Genomic DNA, 9125 nt, shown 5'->3' on the forward strand with positions numbered 1-9125 from the left:
TAATACGCTAAAAGTGATTTGGGGTGTATTTATAAATCTTTGTTTTTTTTTAAACCTAATAAGGTCAAAATTGTCATTACATAGTAGAGTAAATAAGTCATTTAATATTAAATTTTAATGTGGGGTGCATTCAACATTTTATGGGGTGTTAATATAAAAACCCTTATTTAAATATTTTTATTTAAAAATGTGGGACCCGCCCCTACAAACCCAACATCCTCACCTTCTTCCCTAGCTCACATGTCTCCCCCCCCCCCACCCCAACCTTCCTCCCTTCACCCCAAAACCAAAACTCATCTCTACCTCCCTCCCAATGACGCTCCTCTTCTCCAGCAACCTTAGAATCAGGTGTGGGTCCACTGCGACGCCCTTTGGGCTCTCGACATGGGCCTTTTTATAGGCATCCCATTTCCCCTTAGCTCACCCGTCTCCCCCCAACCTTCCTCCCTTCACCCCAAAAACAGAACCCATCTCAGCCTCCCTCCCAATGACGTTCCTCTTCTCCAGCAACCTTATAACCAGGTGTTGCTCCACCGTGACACCCTCTGGGCTCTTGAAATGGGCATTTTTACAGGCATCTCAATTCCCAAAGTTCTCTACTTTCAAAAGGATGGCTTTGAAATTGGTTTTTGATTTTGAAAAAAGAATTTGGTTTATGATTAAATGGGGTTTACAATTGATTGTTATAAAATGCATTTCAATTTGGGGAATTTCAAGTGTGGATTTTTGCCCATATTTTCTTGAACCGAATTAGTTTTTCGAGTTCAAGATCCCAACCCAAATTATGCCTCTTCTTGCAGTCGTCAGATTTTCTATTCTTCCTCTGCCCGCCCTCGCCTTCCACAAGCCTCGAGAAGGTCCTTGAAATACCCCGCAAACGGTTTCAGATTGCAGGTGAGGGTTTTTGGGGTGGTGCTCAATAAAGTCCTTGACGGAATTGACATCGGCAACAAATTGGTATGCGGTTGCTTGCTTGAGAAGAATGAGGTGCCCTTTTTTGATTTTAAATTGGGCTAGTTAATGATGACTCGGGGGAGGAGATGGGGGAGGAAAGGGCAGCAGTGAGGGAGTGGGTTCTGGTTTTGATGGTGAAGGTAGGAAGGTTGGGGAGGGGAGACGAGTGGGCTGGGGAAGAAGGTGTGGGAGATGGGTTTGCAAGGGAAATATTTAAATTATTTTATTTTTTTAGTTTTTTTAATATTTAATTAATTTTTTAATCCAGTTGGGTTAGGAAGTGGGTCCCGCCTCAAGTTACGTCAGCATTTAACAGAGAAATTGATAGAAAAACTGACGGAGTTATGACATTGCAACAAATTAGAAAGATGAGATATGCCATTACAATTTTTAAAACATGAGGTATGAAATTGTGATTCAACCCATAATTAAGATAGTTTTGTAATTTACCCTAAGGTTTTTTTTATGCAAAATCATATCATGTTATGGTCCTCCTCTTATGGCTTGACTTAGATTGGACTATTTTAGATTTAGTCTAGCATCAATGCCGATGTTTAGCGAATTTGTATACGCTAAGACAAGATTTTCCAAATTGGGCAACGGTCCAATATATTATTATGTCTTACCTGTCTCAATTATAGTTGCGTGACTCAATATGATTGGAATTAAACACAACTCCAATCATATCAAGAGCTTGTTTCGAAGTGTTTTTCAAATGGTTAAAATACCTCTGGTGAAAATATTTTTGAAACTAATCTTTAACAAAAATGTAAGTGAATCTTGAAAAAACAGCTAAAATGCTTTTGAAATCCAAAAACATCTCTAAAATCGTATTTAGTCATTTTCAAAAGTATTTCCAAAAAATTGCGAGTTTTCTTTGCCAATATAACAACTGATTTTGCCATGATATGAAAAAGAAGTAGAGAGAGAAAAGAACACCAACGGCTAAAAGCCTAAAACACCATGTTTTGGGTCGGTGTGGTGTCGAAAGTTTGGTTTTGCTGCCAACCTAGGAACTTGGTTTGGGCCCTTAGTTTGTGCCCAAGTTTTATAGGCCTTATTATTGAGTTTACTTGCAAACATGACCGATGTAGCTCTCCGTCCAACTCATTTCAAAGTGGTTCGACGTGAGGTGGCATGTTGAATAAAGTAAATTTTTTTACATCGGCAATCTTACAAAAACAAACCACAACTTATATTAAATGGTTTCACTTTTAATTATATCGAGGTCTTTTGCATAGAAACCCTAAACTTATTGATTGCACATATGCTTAATTAGGGACACTATCAAAGGATCTTGCTCTTTGCATGGAGAATGCATCCACTTGAACAAAAGGAGGGGACGGATAAGCATCGTTTACTTGTTCAATATCCTTTCGGAGTAATGACTTGAAGTGGACATGCATCATCTTCATCTACTTGTACCAAAACAAGCGAAAAACCCACAGAAAATCACTCTCACTACTTGATGGACGGACAAAGAGAGTGAGAGAGAGCCAACTCGGTTTCCTTCCTTTTTTAAGATTTGCACAACCTCATAAATATATGTATATTATGAAGTTGAATTTTCTGGTTGTTGCTTCTTGATAACCCTACATTGCCACTTGCACTATGTGTGGGTCAATCGATCTTCAGTTTAAGTGAGTATGAAATGAGTTGTAAATAGCATATATGTGAGTATGAAATGAGTTGTAAACTCAATCGATGTTTAAGTTTGAATTCTCGTAAGTAGGGGTGGACAGAAAAATTGCTCAACCAAACCAAGCACCAAACCAAACCGAAAATATTAATTAATGTTAAAAAATTCATAATTTTATGAACATTTAATTTGTTGAAAGCAGTCCAGTTGAACCTTCCTGACCTAGGTTTAAATGACATGATTATGACTCATAAGCATAATACTATTTCAGTTTACCAAAGAAATTCCACACAAGACGCATTAACACAACTCAAAACCCGCATGAATATATAATGTGATGAGACATGATTAACACAACTTTTCTCCTTTTTCAATAAGTGTATGAATTATTCTACTATTCTATTATGATTTTCATATCAGCCTGCATATTGATCAACACATACTTAACACAAGCACACAACACAATATAAATAAGTAACACGAACACAACTCGATGGTCACCCCCACATATGATATCGGATTTCGGTTACTTAGGGTTTAGGACACAAGCCAAATTTCATTTTCACGCTACAGTGTGTGTACGTGAAAGAGGGAGGGAAGGGAAGCAGAGGTTGATATGTGGGTAAATGTCCAGCTTTAAGAGCAATAAAACCTGGACAGAATCTTCTAATGTGTAACCCAAACACCATCAAACAAACCCAAAACGTGCAACTTATATTCTTCAAAACACACCAAAGGCATATATGGTCCCCCACATTGCCTTATTTGCCAAGCAAAAAAGCACATCAAAGATCAAACCCCTCCTCGTCTCTATGAAGTTGCATTGGCTTGGGACCCTCATATTTTCTTTCTTCCTTTCTATCATATATATATCATTACTTTATGATGGGTAGGTTCACGCCTACTACTAATTTTATAGTTTAGAGGAGAGCCACGAGTTTACATCATGAACAAATATATGTGCCTTAAACATGTGAATCAACATGGGAAAAACTATATCGACTATTTGAGTTGTGCTAGCGTTAGTCGTATATTCATGTGTGTGATCATTGATACGATCTGTATCTCAATCACTATCTTGAATAGTTTAAGTAATCACATGTGAGCATTATACATACTTTAGTAAAATCTGAGCTAGGTTTAACATGCTCAAATCCGACCTAGAAATCGTTGAAGCGCCTGAGGTTGTCGAAGAGGAAGGAGATGGAGACTTGGGCACAATGTCAGGCAATAATCCTTCTATGTCCCCTCTGTTTTAGTCAAATCACTTGGGCACAAGGTTAGGCAATGATCGTCGGATTGAGCGGTCGAGTGGGGTTGGGTCCACTCAATTGTCCGACTTTTGGGCGTGACCTGGATCACATTTTCCCTTCTTTTGGGCGATTTTTGCCCAATTATCCGACTAATTGGCATAGGCTAGAAATGCTTTTAGGAAGAAGAATCAAGCTCACTCAACAGGTAAGTAAGCTTGATTCTTCGTTCTTTTATTGAATTTTTTTCTTTTTTGAAAGACGAAATGTTTTAATATGAAGACATTAAAAGATAAAGTTGGAAAAGTAGTTAACTAGTAAATCAAACTCTTGAGTCTAAATCGGGCTAGTAAAAGTCAAAGAGGGGATGGACAGATTTCTACGTTTGCCAAAATGAACCATTGCCTAGGATCCTAAATGTCACACACGTACAACCATGTGCATGAAGTTTGAAGCTTAAGATCGAAGCTTTGAGGCTGTTTTATTAAAAGAAAAAATAAATAAATTAAGGGAAAATTAGGCGTTTGAATTGGTTTGTTTGACCAATTGACTCGTGACCGCTTCTTGTTGGTGGATTAATTTGGAGTCAGATATACCAGAGAGCTTAAGGGGAGGGATCTCCATTTTTTGAAAAAAAATGGGGATTAGGTGTGGGGCCCACTTCACATCAAATTTCAAAGATCCGAACCGTCTATTTTGTTAGTCTCGATTCATAGATCATCCTTGCAAAAATTCAATTCAATCCGAAACCATTTGCCTATTTAATTATCAATATCAAATTTCATATTTTCTTATATAACAAAGTATTCGTTCATTTCCTTGAACCCAATTAGATGTCTTAAACATTTCCAATTTAGCTAATATTTTGCAAGGATGATCTATGAATCGAGACTAACAAAATAGACGGTTCGGATCGTTGAAATTAGATGTGAAGTGGGCCCCACACCTAATCCCCATTTTTTTCAAAAAATGGGGATCCCTCCCCTTAAGCTCTCTGCAGATATACTATGAATTCCTATGTTCAAAGCTTAAGGCCTCTGAAATCCGGCCAACTCAGTTTCAATCCTCTAGTCTTCATTGCGGCCATCTTAGTTTCAATCCTCTAGTCTCCATTGGTCTATTTCACTAGTCCACCTCATAGTTCCTCAAAAACTTAAATTGTCTGGACCTTGTCCAGATATCTCTCTTAGACAATTTGGATTTCGGAGTCTTTAATTCTGAGAGAATCTCAATCCGATTAACCTTAATCCGACTGCACTGTGGGCAGATTATATAATAGTTTGAACAAATTAAACTGAAAATTACAATAGGGGATGACGATAAACTCATCAGCTGAAGAATCATTCATAAATATGTACTCACATGTTTTACTTAATCAATGCTCTTCATTATCTACTTAATGAGTGATTTTTTGGTGTGACAATTACAAATTCGCTTAAGGTGTAACATACAAGTTTATCTATTGATTTTACATTCTAGGTTCATGACATGATCTCAATGATCAGCAATGTGGTCTTAGAAAGTGAAGAATTTGGAATACGATGAGTTTTGTTTCGATCTTCTCTATTACAACGAAAGTATAAATTTTGATTATATTTCACAAACAAGGTTTTTACTAGCAAATCGAGACTACTACTGTAGGAAAACGTCTAGATCAAGATAAATTTTGCTATACAACGACAACGCTTAAGTCCAAGAAAGTGAAGAATTTGGATTACGATGAGTAGATGAGCCTCGTGAACCAAAAGCAGGCGTAGAAGCCGATTGTTCCGGTGACAATAAAGAATGCATAAGAAGCAATGAGCATGTACCCGAAGTATAAGAGGACCGAGACCAGCTTTGTGATTTCGAGCCTTGTGAAGAAGTAGAATGTGGCGTAGAGGAAGAGGTACAGAGCCGATGAGCCGGATGTGAGGTATGATCTCCACCACCACAAGTAATCCTCGCTGCACAACTGGAAGAAGCAGAAGACGATGGTGATCTCAGCGCATGTGATGATGAGGATGATGAAGACCAAGAAGAGGAAACCAAAGATGTAGTAGAACTGGTTCAGCCAAATCGAAGTGAGGATGAAGAATAGTTCGATGAAAACGGCTCCGAATGGGAGGATCCCTCCGACTAGAATTGAGAAAACTGGGTTCATGTACCAGGCCTGTTCTGGGATCTGTCTTGGGACTTTGTTTGTCTTTATGGGATCCTCAAGTGCTGGCTTCCTGAACCCAACATAGCCTCCCACAAATATGAGCGGGACTGAGATTCCGAACCATAAAAAGACCAGGGTCAACAATGTGCCTAATGGCACAGCTCCAGACGAGTTCTGGCCCCAAATCAGAGTGTTCAAGACAATGAAAATGGCACAGGCAGTTGCTGGGAACATGACTGCAGTCCTGAATGCAATTTTCATCTATTCTGTACCCTGAAACGTCTTGTACAAGCGAACAGAGCTATAACCCGCGTAAAGTCCCATGAAGACAAAGAGCAAGAGCATTGTGGTCATAAGACCGCCCCGGTTAGATGGGGAGAGGAAGCCAAGGACAGCAAATATCATTGTCACCAGTATCATTCCAAACAATTGAACACCAGTTCCAACATATACACAGAGCAATTCAGAGTTATTTGGAGGCCTGAAGACATCCCCGTGGACAAGTTTCCATCCTGTTTCTTCTTGCCCTTCTTCCTGGGTCTCGAGTTCATTATACATGGAGATATCACGGTAGAGTGTTCTTAGCATAATCATCGCTACCATACACAAAATGAAGAGGACAATAATCAATGAGTTGACAATTGAAAACCAATGGATTTGGTCGTCACTCATCCGCAGATAAGCATCCCATCTAGAAGCCCACTTCACATCACTCTCCTGAACAGGTAGACATGAAAAGAAGTATCCTATGAGACAACTAGTTCCTCACAAATCACAAAGTATGTACAACACCATTTACATCAGAAATATTAGTTAAATGGACATTCGATATTAGTTCATGACACAAATAAATGATGCTATAATAAGCAAACAGTAGACAGTAAATTATGAGTTATAATTCTCCTATGAGAAAATACCAAGTAAAATTTTAAAATAATGAGCTCACCTGGAATTCAACATTACAGGTAAATACGATTTCTTGCTTTTCAGCAACCTCTTGAGGAGAGTTAGAATTAACAACAGTGTATTTCGAATGGGGGTCACAGGTAGTTAAACGAGTCTTTGCATCATTCCATTTCCCTTCATATTCATGTTTAACACTGTGGACATTCAACAGACAAACAAACCATATTACCAACTGATAATTTAGAAAGAAGATTCAGCAAGAAGGAATCATTCAAGAGAAAAGCAACGCCCTGGAAAAACCGACCTGAATGGTTTAACCTCAAATCCCACGATTCTTGCTGTGTCAGTTTGCGAATCCCTATGGTACTTCACAGTAAATGCCAGATGGTTGTGGATGAAGTATTTCTCTTCTTTGCTCTGAGCACAATAACATAGCGTAAGAAAGAGAAAAACATAATCATCCCCGAATAAGAAAATTATTTGGTGCCAACAAATAATGGACATACCCCAGCATAATGGCCTTTGATCCCAACATGGAATCCAAGCTGATAAACAGTAGGAGCTTCTTGATCTGGCCTTTGAATGGGAACGACTAGAGGTAGATTATCAAGGATCCTGTCATAGAAAAAGAAAGTCTTAATAAGATATGCGACTTCGTTTCAGTTCCTCTAATATAAAAGAATAAATCATTTAAAGTGTCAGAAAAATACATGTTCACTCGATACTCGTCATCTATCTTCTTCTTAAACTCCTTTACAATTTTGGCATTAGGTGTTATCCGGCAGACAATGTTACACATCTGAGACTCCCGCATACTAAACTGCACAAGTCCGATTGTAAGTTTACGAACACAGGAGAAACAAGTAGGCTTAGAGTTCTTAGAGTTGTACAAGTGCAATAACACTAACCACATAGGGGGAGTTCTCGATCCGGTCACCACCGAGCACTGCCCCAAGATTCTCTATACTGTCGACAATTCTCTCAGGCTGGCAGTAAGGGAGAGAGTAATAGGAGTAAGGAAGCTGAGTCTTTGTAGAAGTCAGCGTGTTCACTTTAACCTTCAAACGATCTCCCTGCAATAATTCAAATTCCGCGAGGCAAAGCACTTTGCTTCTCAGTCAAGTGAAGTAAAACAATGATGGAATTTCAAATATAATTTACAAGAAATAATTCAAATTCCACAAACAGCATTTGTAATCCAGTGAAACTAAATGACAATCTTCTTAGAGTACTTGCTTAGGAGTTAGGGCATATACAGATCGATGTCGGACCAACCAAGAACAGATGCGCCGGGAATTACTCTACGCATCAAAGTATTAATAAAACACAGCCTGAGCAAATCAAAGAAATATGCAGAGCAAAAGAACATATATCAAAACCTACAAATCTCAAGATTTGAACTATGACAGAGGTCAACTAAACCTAATTCGACGATCATTTCAATATCAAAGTAGCAGCCAATCGAATTCACGATAACCTACTCTCCAATCCTTCTATCTTCCTCCATTTTCTCGGCAACCAAACAGACCAAACCTAACACTAGGTCACAGTCACAGATTCGAAAAGGAACACACGGATCACTCATTTAATACACAAACACATACAATTTCGACAAAAAATCGAAATTAAATGAAAATACAGATTAGATTTGACGGCGATTGAGAGCTGACCTTCAAGAAGTCCTGCGGAGTGACGCCGGGGAGGTAGAAGGAGTGGGCGCCATGGACTAAGAGTATGAAGATCGCAGAGACCGCCAGGACTGCCTGGGATTTACGAGCTGCCATGGCCTCCGGCTGAGAGAGAGAAGAGGAGGAGTGTGTATGTCTGGAGAGGAGCCGAAGGGGGAGTTAGTTTGTTGGTTGGCGTTTAACAGTTTACGAACGCCGGGGAGGTAGAAGGAGTGGGCGCCATGAAAACGGCTCTTCTGGCTCAAGGGCAAGAATCCAAGGTTAGTATCGATCAAAGGTTAGTATCGATCAATAAATTGGAACAACTTCGTAAGTATATTTTAGATATAGACCTAAAGGATCTAATTCAATAAAATTTAAAATTTAATTTTGTTGGAATTTGTAAAACTCTTTTGATCAAATCAAAAGTAAATATCATTATCAGTTGACAAGGTTGAAAGCTATTATATCCAATTATTTTGTTTTTCTGATAGTTTTTGTGAGTAAACCAAAAAATGAAACTGAAGTTACGTAAAATTGTAATCAATCAATTGGATGATTGCACG

The 9125-nt window shown here is 38.6% G+C and overlaps 1 pseudogene; it reads right to left on the reverse strand.

Moving 5' to 3' along the window:
• Positions 1-5421: 5421 nt before the first annotated feature.
• On the reverse strand, positions 5422-8873 carry LOC126633501 (transmembrane 9 superfamily member 8-like; annotated as a pseudogene).
• Positions 8874-9125: the final 252 nt, after the last annotated feature.

The sequence above is a fragment of the Malus sylvestris genome, chromosome 8, assembly GCF_916048215.2.
Source record: "Malus sylvestris chromosome 8, drMalSylv7.2, whole genome shotgun sequence".
Classification (NCBI taxonomy): domain Eukaryota; kingdom Viridiplantae; phylum Streptophyta; class Magnoliopsida; order Rosales; family Rosaceae; genus Malus; species Malus sylvestris.